The 12603-nt window shown below is 36.6% G+C and overlaps 1 protein-coding gene across 3 annotated transcripts in view; it reads right to left on the bottom strand.

Annotated features, from left to right (window-relative positions):
• CSGALNACT2 (chondroitin sulfate N-acetylgalactosaminyltransferase 2) overlaps positions 1-11955 on the bottom strand; it is a 99371-nt gene extending 87416 nt beyond the window's left edge. Inside the window, exon 1 of one of the 3 annotated variants that reach the window (XM_037037778.1) lies at positions 11832-11955. The gene's annotated coding sequence lies outside the window, so the exon portion shown is untranslated. The remainder of the gene's footprint in view (positions 1-11831) is intronic. The other 2 variants (XM_037037777.1, XM_037037776.1) reach the window with 2 other exon arrangements.
• Between the last annotated feature and the right edge of the window lie 648 nt (positions 11956-12603).

Genomic DNA, 12603 nt, shown 5'->3' with positions numbered 1-12603 from the left:
GCCACTAGCCCGTTTGTTTGGATTACCGAAGCTCCATCTGGCCAATCTTTGGGGGGAACCTAGGCAGTACTGTTATCTTTTTCCAACCTTCTTCCCCTATACCTCTGGCATTGGTTGTTTTCTGTGAAAACAACATTGAATAGGCTCAGTTTTGAAATGGCCCTGAGGAAACATGTTAGCAACTGTGTGGGCAGGATGGAGGGATGAGAGCTGTTAAAGAACTGAAATGAATTTTTCTTTTTAACAGTTTTTATATTAGTAATAAATGCAGTGGAACCAGAAAACAAAACAAAAAACTCACAATGAGGTATACATCATATCCACTAGGATGTAACTAAAAATGAATCACAGATCTAAATGTAAAACCTAAAACTATAAAACTAGAAGAAAGCATAGGAGAAAATTTTTGTAACCCTGAGTTAAGCAAAGATTTCTTTGATATGATACTAATAGCATAACCAATAAACTGGACTTCATCAAAATTATTAACTGATGACTAGGGGGTTTCCAATCAATGTGGTAGAATAGGTAAACACTGTTCTTGCCACCTCCCATGACCATGTCAAAATTACAGCTAAACTACAGAACAACCATCACTGAGAAATGCCTAAAGTGTAGCTGAACAGAGGTCCTATAACTAAGGACATACCCATGTGTGGCAATGAAAAAGGTGGAAACACCGAATGGGCTAGTCCCATACCCACGTGTGGCAGTGAAAAATCGGTAGGGATATCTTGGCTAGAGAGGTCCCCCCTGATGAGCAAGGAGTCCCAGGCTTCTAGCCCCTACCAGGCCCCACAGCCCAGGCTTCCAATGCTGGGAACAGAAATCCCCATTACTTCTGGTTATGAAAACAAGTAGGTATTGTGGATGAATGAGACACGGGGCTTCTGGAATCTAGGCATTCCTCTTACAGAGGCGACACACAGACTTACTTGCTGACAGACTCATTTGCTCTCAGCTCCATCACAGTGACAGCAGTTTGAAAAGAGCCAGGATAAACAGAGAGGAAGTGAATTGTCCCTCTTGTGGCTAGGGCTGGAGGGGCAGGTTTCTTTAAGACAGAAGTGCTGGCAGATGCCATTATTCCTTTGTTGAGCATGCCCCCCACCAAGACTGTAGGTGCAGGTCAGTGCCATATCTAAGTCTTCAACAATCTGGTAACACTGTTTGCCCCAACCTGGTGATTCCCTGAGACTTCACCCCATTCAACATGCAGACCATCCAAGCCACTATGAGCAGCTTTCCCATATAAATATCTTGTTGCAGCTCATGCTTCAGACATTCTTGAAATCTCTCAGATGTTCTCAAATCACAAACAAGAATCTGGGTTCAATTGATCTCAAATCCCAAACAATCTCAGAATCTGGGTTCAACATGCCCCACTCCATGCCTTGCTCAATGGCCCCAAGCCTAGCTCTAGTGGCAGCTGGCCTCATTTAGCAGCTTAGACTCTCTCAGGCACCTACAAACATCTACAGATCACTTTATAGCTCATACCAAGTGGCCCTAGGAAGGGCACAGGCAGCTGCTGACCATGGCCTGCACTGGAGCCTCTCCCAAGAGGCTTCAGGACAAACACGCCCCGTGGCCAGCTTCAGACCACACCAAAGCACCACCCAATTAGCTCCACAAGGAACACACCCAAAGGGCAGAAATGGCAGTTACCAGAGCCCCCTAAAGCAAATCCTGCTACATAATATCGGCCCCTGCACAACAGCTCAGCCACTGTACTCATATACAATCCTCACAACCAATCAGCCTGAGGATCAATCCCACCCATTTACATGTCACACCAACCAAGGCTCAACTACAACAGGAGAGCACACACAAGAACCACAAGAGACACTCATGAATCACCTGGCTCAGGTGACCACAGAAGACTGCATCACTGGGCCTCACAGATACAAACTACATAACGCCATTCTACCAAGACTGGAAGGCATAGCAGATCTACATAATAAACAGAAACAAACACAGTGAAGCAGCCCAAATGAAGAGACAAAGAAACATGTCTCAAATGAAAAAACAGAAAAAAACCTCCAGAAATACAACTAAACAAAGTAAGAGACAAGCAATTTACTAGATGCAGAGTTCAAAATACTTATAAACAATACAAAATGGTTATAAGAATGCTCAGTGAACTTGGAGGAAGACTAGATTATTTTGGTGACAACTGCAACAAGGAGACAGGAACTATAAAAAAGAATCAGCAGGAATGAAGAATATAATGACTGAAATGAATACCAAGGATAAAATCAAGAAGGAGATTAGATAAAGCAGAGGATTGAATCACTGATTTGGGAGACAAGGTATCAGAAAATACCCAATCCGAACAGAAAAAAAAAAGTAAGAAAGAAAAGAATTTTAAAATGAGGATATGTTTAAAGGACCTCGGGGCAACATCAACTGTAATAACATTTGCAACACAGATGTACCAGAAGAAGAGAAAGAGAGCAAGGTATGGAAAATTTATTTGAAGAAATAAAGAATAAAAACTTCCTCAAGCTGGTGAAGGAAACTGACAGAGGGTCTGAAAAGGGCAGAACCACAGAGAAGATAAACCCAAAGAGACCCACACCAAAATTCATCATAATTAAGATGGCAAAGGTTAAAGATAAAGAAAAAAATCTTAAAAACAGCAAAAGAAAACCAGTTAGTGGCTTAAAAGAAAACCACAAGACTGTCGGGTAATTTCTCAACTAAACATTTAAGCCAGAAGGGAATGGCAGGAAATGTTCGAAGTGCTGAAAAGCAAAGACCTACAACCAAGATTACTCTACCAAGCAAGGCTATAATTTAAAATGGAGAGATAAAGAGCTTTGCAGAAAAGAAAAAACTAAAGTAGTTCATCACCACTAAACCAGTATTACAATAAATGTTAAAGGAACTTACTTAAGAACAAAAAAATAAAAACATAAATATGAATAATAAAGTGGCAATAACTACATAAGTATCAATAATCACTTTAAATGTAAATCAGTTGAATGTTCCAATCAAAAGACATAGCATAGCTGAATAGTTAAGAAAATTGCCTACATGAGACCCACTTCAGATCGAAAGACACTCACACAGATAGAAAGCAAAGGGATGGAAAAAGATATTTCATGTCAATGGAAATGAAAAACAGAAAAACTAGGGTAGCAATACCTATATCAGACAAAATAGATTTTAAAAAGATAAAGAACATTTCATAACGATAAAGGGATAAATCAAAAAAGAGCTATAACCCTTATAAATATTTATGCACCCAACATATGAGCACCTAAATATACGAAGCAAACACTGATGGACATAAAGGGAGAAACCAACAGTAATATAGTCATATTAGGGCACTTCAACATACCATTAATCTCAATGAACAGATCTTCCAGACAGAAAATTAAGAAGAAAACAGAGGCCTTAAGTTATACATTAGATCAGACTGATGTTTTTACAGCATTTCATCCCAAGGAAGAGAATATACATTCTCTTCATGTGTACACTGAACATTTTCCCAGACTGAACACACATTAGGTCACACCAAGTCTGACAAATTTTAAAAGATTAAAATCATATCAAGCATCTTCTCCAACAACAATGGTATAAAGCCAGAAATCAATTACAAGAAAAAAATGAAAAACACACACACGGAGGCTAAAACACATGCTATTACTATACAATAAATGGGTAAACAATGAGGTCGAGGAAGAAATCAAAAGATATCTTCGGAAAAATGAAAATGAACAAAGAATGACCCAAAATCTATGGTACACAACAAAAGCAATTTTCAGAGGTAGAAGGTTCAAAGCAAAACAAGCCTGTCTCAAGAACATCTTAAAAAAAAAAACTAACCTTATCGCTAAAGGAGCTAGAAAAAGAACAAAAACAAAGCCCAAAGTGAAAAAAGAAAGTAAAAAATGATCACAGTGGAGTAAAATAAATGTTTATAAAAGCAATATAAAAGATCAATGAAACCAAGAGCTAGTTCGTTGAAAAGATAAACAAAATTGATAAAATTTAAAGTAGACTCATCAAGAAAAAAGAGACAACCCAAATAAATAAAATAAAAAACAAGAAATGACAATAGATTCCACAGAAATAATAAAGAGGTTTATTAAAAAGACTACAAACAATTATATGTCAAAAAACTGAACATTCTGAAAGAAATGGATAAATTCCTAGAAACATAATCTTCCAAGGCCGAATCAAGAAGAAACAAAAAATCTGAACAGACTTACTACAACCAACAAAGTTGAGGCAGTATTCAAAAAACTACCAGCAAACAAAAGTCCTGGACTGGAAGGACTTTGTGGTTGATTTTAGCAAACAAAGAAGAATTAACATCTATCCTTCTCAAAGTATTCCATAAAATTCCAAAGGAGGGAAGGCTCCCAAGCTCATTACACGGTCCTCATTATCCTATTTATCCACATTATCCTATTTCAAAGCCAGAGAAAATCATTACAAAAAGAAAAAAATATATGCCAATAAAAAATAATTAACAAAATATTAGCAAACTAATTCAGGAATACATTAAAAAGATCATACATAATTGATAAAGTAGGATTTTTTCCTGGGACGCAAGGTCAGTTCAATAGCCACAATCAATTATCATGATCTAACACATAAACAAAATGGATAAAACCACATGATCATATCAACAGATGCAGAAAAAGCATGTGACAAAATCCAGCATCCATCTGTGATGAAAATTCTCAGCAAAGTGAATATAGAGAAAACATACCTCAGCATAATAAAGGCCATATATGACTGGCTGGTGTAGCTCAGTGGATTAAATGTGGGCTGCAAACCAAAGGGTCATTGGTTCAATTTCCAGTCAGGGCACAAGCCTGGGTGGCGGGCCAGGTCCCCCGTGGGGGCCACGTAAAAGGCATCCACACATTAATGTCTCTCTCACTCTCTTTCTCCCTTCTTTGCCCTCTCTCTAAAAATAAGTAAAATAATAAAAATAAACAAAGGCTATAGACAACAAACCCACAGCTAACATCATACTCAATGAGAAAAAAACAGAAAGTGTTTTCTTAAGATCACAAACAATTTGAAGTTGTAGTCACAGCAGACACAAAAAAGAAGTAAAAAGTATTCAAATAGGAAAGAAAGAAGTAAAACTGCCATTATTTTCAGATGACATGACACTACATACAGAGAACCCTAAAGATTTTATGCCCCTATAAACTTAGAACTGATAAATTCAGAAAAGTAACAAATGCAAAATTAATATTCAAAAATTGGCTGCATTTTTATACAGGATAAAAAAGAAGGATATACTGTGCTGATGGGTAGAAAGTATTAATATTGTTAAAATGTCCATGTTACCCAAAGAAATCTATACATTTAATGCAATCCCTATAAAAATACCAATGACATTTTTCACAGAACTAGAATAATCTAAAATTTATATGAAACCACAAAAATCCTCAAATAGCCACAGCAATCTTGAGTATATCAAACTATACTAGAAGGCTATAGTAATGAAAACTGCATGATACTGGCATAAAACAGACATTATAGATCAATGCAACAGAGTAAAGCCTAGAAATAAACCCATGGCTATATGGTCAATTACTTTATGATAAAATAGGCTAGAATATACAAATGGGGTAAGGACAGTATCCTGAATAAATGGTGTTGGGATAATTGAACAAATATCCACAAAAAAAAATACAAAACTACATAGACAACTTTCTTACACTATATACAACAATAAATTGAATATGGAGTAAACACTTTAATATGAGAACCAAAAACCATAAAACTCTCAAAAGAAAACATAGCAAATTTTTTAGCAGTGCTGATATAGATGTGTGTATATATACACACACATACACACATATATGTGTGTGTATATCTATATTTTAGATATAGCTCCTCAGTCAAGGGAAACAATACAAAAAATCAAGAAATGGGACCACATCAAACTAAACGTCCTTTTTTTTAAACAGCAGTGGAAACCATCAACAAAAAAAAAACAACAACCTACTGAATGGGAGGAGATATTCGCAAATAATATATCCAATATGGGGTTAATATTCAAAATTTATAAATTAACTCATATAACTTAACACCAAAAAAACAACAATCCAATGAGTTACCTAAATGTCTAATCACTATGCTGTACACCTGAAACTAATATAATATTGAATGTCAAGTGTAATTTTTTAAAAAATTATGAAAAGACAAGTCACAGACCTGTCGTAAATATGTGCAAAGCATATATCTCATAAAGAATTTGCATTGAGAATATATTTTTAAAACTATCAAAATACAATTATAACAAAACAAAGACAACTCAATTAAAAACTGCAGATTTGAATACATCCGTAAAGCACATAAAAAAAACGTTCAACATTGTTAGTCATGAGGAAAATGCAAATTCAAGCCACAATGAGATACCACTACACAGAACGGCTAATTTTAGGATGGCTAAAATTAAAGACTGATGTGTTGGTCACAATGTGGAGGAACTAGAACTTTCATAAACTTCTGGCAGGAATGTAATATTTTTCACAGTTTCTTAACAAGGTAAACATAAACCTATCATATAATCAAGCCATTCAATTCTTAGATATTTATGCAAAAGAAATGAAAGCAAAAAAAAAAAAAAAAAGAAATGAAGCATATATACAAAGACTCCACACAGATGTTCAGAGCAGTTTTATATATAACCGCCAAAAACTAAAAACAACTCAAATGCCCATCAATATGTGAATGGATAAATGTACAGCCATACATTGGAACACTGTTCAGCAATAAAAAAGAATAACTACTGATACATGCTTCAACATGGGTGAACCTCAATAATTACTCTGATAGAAGTTAGACAACAAACAAGTACATACTGTATGAACCTCATTTATATAACATTCTAGAAAATGTAAGGTAACTTTTAGTGACAGAAAGCAGATTGAGTCAGTGGTGGCCTGGGATTGGGGGGAGGGTGTAGGAGGAAGTGAGGAGGAAATAGGGCATAAGAGATGATATACCAAGAAGGAATAATAAAAGGGCACAAAGAAGCTTTTGATAGTGATTGATAATGTCCATCATTTTTTTGTGCATACGTAAGCAGAGATGCATCCATATGTTCAAATTGTCAAATTATATACTTAAAAATGTGTAGTTCATTGTATGCTAATTATAATACGATGAAGTTGTTTAAAAAATGAAAACAAATCAGATATAGTTTTAGCAGTACTGCCAAACAGTCATGTCTAAGAAAATTCCATTTTGTTCATTAAGAAAACAAGTGTAAATATTTGTTACCTACAAGTTTGGATTTAAAAACAAACTAACCCCCCCTGCTACTCCCCAAAGGTAGAACCATATTATTCTGAAGGTCTTATCACATCTTTCTATTCGCCTTGTGATTTTGAAATGGTCAAAAAAAGTGTTAAAGTTAGTTCATAATATGACCTTAGACAGTTTCCAGTTAATCTTCTGATTGTACAATTTTATGATACTACTAATACATATCTCATACATCATTTCCAGGACAGTGTGCCAAACTAACTTCTGCGGTAAGAGTAACCTACTGCCTACTACAAAATACAAATAATCCATTTCAATCTACTTATTTTAAAGTTACATTCTGTGTAGTTTTTCTAAATTTTCTGTATAAAATAATAACTATTAAAGTTTTCAAAAACTAAATTTGTAGTTTTCAGTTTACTTTTTACACAACAAAAACAAAGTCACAAAATTATTTGGAAAACATGACCACTGTCAGAAAAATAAAACTAAAACATCATTAAGCATACATATTGTAAGGAAGGGAATTAGATTTTATTTCTTGAGCAACTGATGAGAATTAAAAGTAATATATGAATTCTTTAACATGTCAATGAATCAATGGTTTGTAAGTTTTAGAATTAAAAGTATGATCACCAGAAGACAGCACCTCATTCAACAGATATTTTAAGTGCCTATTGTGTGTCAGGCACTAACTGGTAATGTCCTTTATCATGAGCAAAATTCCTGTATATACAGAGGTCTGTTTCTGTCCTCTAATCAGGGGTTAGCAAACATTTTAGGTGAAGAGTCAGACAGCACATATCACAACCAGTCAGCTCTGCCTTGTAGCACAAAAGCAGCCACACACAATGTATAAATGAATGAGTACAGCTGTGGTCCAATGGACACTGAAATTTGGACTTCATATAATTTTCATGTCACAAAGTATTCCTTTCTTTTTTTCCCAAGCACTTAAAAATGTAAAAACCACTCTTAGGTCACAGGCCATATTAAAATAAGTGGCCAGCCAGATTTGGTGACCCATGCTCTAAATCCTTACATTTTTATACTCCCCCCAATTTTTATATTTCTAAAATTCCCTAAAATAAATACATATGATTAAAAGGTCAAACATGACATAAGGCCATACCACTGTACGGTATAGCCAATCTCTCCTTTCTATCCCAGAGGTACACTTCCCCTCTCCAGTTTCATGTATCCTTCCAAACCTATTGTCACTATTACACATTTCAGCATAAATAACTTTATATATACATGACTTTCCACACATTATTTCATACAGGATAAATCCCTGGAAATGGAACTATTGGTTTATAGTTCCTTAAAGAGTTTATTCTAACATGTAATTGGTCTGTATGCATAGTTTCTCCCTTGCACATGATAAGCCTTCCCAAGCAACTTCAAATCACACTGAATGTTTGTTCCAAATTATAGACTTTAGGCCCTGGCTAGGTAGCTCAGTTGGTTAGACTATCGTCCTGTTGTCCTGATATGCAAGCAACCAATGAATACATAAACGGAAGAACAAACTGGTGTTTCTCTCCCTCTCCTTCTCTCAAATAAATAAATAAATAAATAATTGTAATTATAGACTTTAAAACTATACCTACTTCGTTCTATAAATCCTTTCTTTGCACTGCGTTGCATTAAATTTCTTAGCTGTAGTTAAAAATACCTTGGAGTTGAGAACTAAGTTTTACCATTTTCTTTGATCACTATTTCTTGAATTCCATATTTATTTTTCTTGGACTTTTTTAAATTTGATATAGCCCATCCTAGAGTATTCCTAGTGGGTATGGGTAAAAATGACTTAATTTTGCTTCTACTTTGAATGGCAGTTCAGTTATGGATAAGATTTTTAGTCCCATGAGCACATTTTAGTTGGATGACTGTCCCACTGTCATTTAACATCCCATGTCCAGACTAGAGACTAATTGCAAGTCTGATTTCCATTCCTTTATAGATAACCATATGCTTCTCTATGGCAGCTTATGAGATTGTATATTTTTAAAAATTTCATCAGGATGTATCTAGGTGTATCGATATCCTTTTAAGACTCTCAGTATGTCTTTCCATTCATAAACTCAAACACTTGTACTCAAGAAACACTTCCTTGATTTCTTCCATTAATCCTTTGACAATATCTTGGTTCCATTCTATTATAAAGTAGGAACAAGAAAGCTGGCATCTATTGTGAGTTGTGAGGGGAGGAATATAGGGGAAAGGGGCTGCTAAAACAGCCAGAACTCCTAAATCTGTGCCACATCTTTCCACAAGCCCTGAAAAGATGTATCTTCTGATCATTTCCATTGTACAGATGAAGAAACAGACCAGACATGGAAGGACTGATTTATGTTTGCTAGTACTTTGGCTCATAACTGATACATCTTTCTGTTTGGGTTCCACTGCCCAAGACTCTGCCTGGGAACTCCTACCCTCATGATCTCTGTTCTCTCTGGTTATTTCTCCTCTTCCAATTTCTATTAACTCCAGAAACTCATATAGGATGTAAAATGGCTCTTCTGGATCTACCTGTCATGGTTATTTTTTCCTATGTTCTATGTTTTAATACTGAATAACTTACTGTTTATGTCCAGGGTAGCCTGTATGTGTTCAAAAGGCATAATATCCTCCTAAATCTAAGCACACCAATATTTATTTTGAAGTTTCTTCTGTTTCTTACATTAACTCCACTGTTTCAAGTCGAGTTCTTATATATGTTCAGTCTGGGGCCTCTCTCACAAGTTACTGATTTCCCACAAATGCATAGTGATTTTTGTTGTCTGTTCCCATTATAAATGTATCAGTATCTTAGTACCCTGGAAATCACAGTACTCCTGTAGTAAATTCACATTTGTAACTAATCCTATAACTCATTTATATATTTATACCCATACTTGTGTAGTATGACAATAAAAATGCAGTAAGTTTTTTGATCTGCAACCCCATGTTTCTTCAATCCATTTTTTTGTCATATCGTTTTGGGGTTTAATTTCCCCTAACAACGACTAACTTGAGCAACATAGCTCTTTCCTAAGTGTTATACAACAGATTTCAGGGACATATCATCACCAGCTTTTACAGACTTTTCTAACAAACACTTAAAGAAGTAATGATAGTCTGGTACAAAATCATCATAGATACTGCAATCCAAGGAGTAAATAATAAGATAATGAGTCACTTAAGTCTTGAAATAGTTGTGCCTTTTACTAATCTTTAATATTACAGAAGTTAAAATAAGGCATTCTATTTTATAAAAAAGGAAGGCTTCATGTTAAAAATTATTTTCCACCTATCTTATGATTCAGCCATTCCACAGCTCACAGAAACATATACAGATGTTTACCAAGACATTACAAGAATGTTTACAGTAGTCTTCAAAATACATGATATACAAATATTAGAATCAGAAATATAATATCCATTAACAGAAGAGTAGTCAAGCAATCAATACAAATGAGTATTGCACAGCAATAAAGAAGAATGAACAACTGTTACATGAAACATCATGGATGAATCATTCTCACAGTAGCGTGCTGAACATACTGCACAATTTCATTTACATGAAGCCCAAAATAGACAAGACCAATGAACAAAGACAGAAATGCAGATACTGATTACCAGGCAAGGGTATTACTAAGCTGGAAGCAGCAGAGGGAAACTCCTGGGATGATACAAATGTTTTATTTATATATATAAAGTTCACCTAGTTAGTGGTTACACAAGTTAATATATTAAAAAATTCATTGAGCTGTACAATGAATATTTACGCCCTTAGTGACCTCATATGTATTTCATACCTCTATAAAAAAGAAGTGTAATTTTCAAACTCGTTTAAACTTAAACTGTGCTTATATACGTTAAAATTCTGAGCCATAAATACTAGTAACCAGCATCCCTTTTACATTTAGTCACGTGACAATCTAAACAGAGTAAACATTAACATTCTTAGTCATAAAATACCTGGTTTCTCACTTCCCAGTTCGAGAGTACTATTTTAAATACAACATGAAAAGACAACATTAATTCCACCATAAATTAAGACCCTACTGTTGAGAGCCTTCAATGATAGTTAACTGTCCAGAATGGTATATAATTCTCAATGAAGGATAAGAGTTTGATTTATAATCAAATTTTCGTTCTGGCAAAAGCATCGTCACAAACGAAAATATCGCTAGTTCGTTTTCAAATTATTCCTCAGCAAATTGCTCTAAACTAGTGTAATTTTCAAGACGAACTCTGAAAATGCCTGGGCCCCCTCCGCCGTTTCCTCGGCCCTCTGATTCCCACACAATTATCCATCTTTTAAAGGTGCTGCCTTCTGTCACACAGGACTGCTGTACGAGAACACTTGTTTTAAAAAAATGAATAAAAATAGCCAAGCAGACCAATGATCTCTGGCAGCATCGTTCTCAAAACTCAAACTGCACCGCAAACCCAGGGCTTTTCCTGGCACGGAGACTTCTCCGTGAGGCAATTCCACGACAGTGATCCAACCCGGACAGAGATGCACAGCACCGGAGCCACACCAGGGTCGTCGCAGTCACAGGCGGATCAGACCAAGTAGACTAAGTACTCACCTCGCTCACCCGTCCGCGCCGTGCCGCGCCGCGCTCCGACCCCACCACCTTCTCCCCGCTAGCGGAGAAGAGTCCAGCTGCCTGGGGACTGCAGGGCCGCGTTCACACTCGCCACTTCCGGCTTGCGTAAGGAAACGAGGCCGCGGCTGTGGCGCACACTGGCTCCTTCCAAGCCCATCCCCGCAGCCCCACCCACTCTCCGCAGCCCCACCCACTCTCCGCAGCCCCGCCTACGCCTGCCTGGCCTCGGCTTTACGTCCTTGCTGGAGCCTATTGTCGAGCTTGCAAAGTTCAATATCTGACCTACAGTATTAATTAATCGATTATCCGTCAAAAATATGTGTGTGTTGTGAATGTCCATGTATATCTCCTCTACAAAAATGATTTGTGGAGGTAGAGTGCCCGAAGCAGGAAAGCGAATCTGCCCAAGCAATCGTCTTCAGGGATAGAAATTTCAGTTCAGGCCATTGCTGACTGTCCTGCCCGGTGTCCTCTTCTGGCACCTGACAGGAGCGATGAGTGCCTGCCTGAGTGGGTACTAAGCTAAGGACTGACAGGCTGCCAGAGGTGTCTGACCACCCTCGGGAGCTGGACTGCCCTTGAGACCCCAGCGAGGGGCCCTGGGCTAAGTAGTCACTGCACTTCCTTGGACCTGAGTTTCCTTACATGAGGTAGTTGAGGTAGATATTCTGCGAAATGGCTTCTTAGTCTCACATTGTATGAAGTTAGTGAAGGAAAAAAGAAAGGCTCTCTGTTCAACTACTTATTCCAG

The sequence above is a fragment of the Sturnira hondurensis genome, unplaced genomic scaffold, assembly GCF_014824575.4.
Source record: "Sturnira hondurensis isolate 20B ecotype Veracruz unplaced genomic scaffold, ASM1482457v3 Scaffold0023451, whole genome shotgun sequence".
Lineage (NCBI taxonomy): Eukaryota > Metazoa > Chordata > Mammalia > Chiroptera > Phyllostomidae > Sturnira > Sturnira hondurensis.
This window is presented reverse-complemented; position numbering and strand designations above follow the sequence as displayed.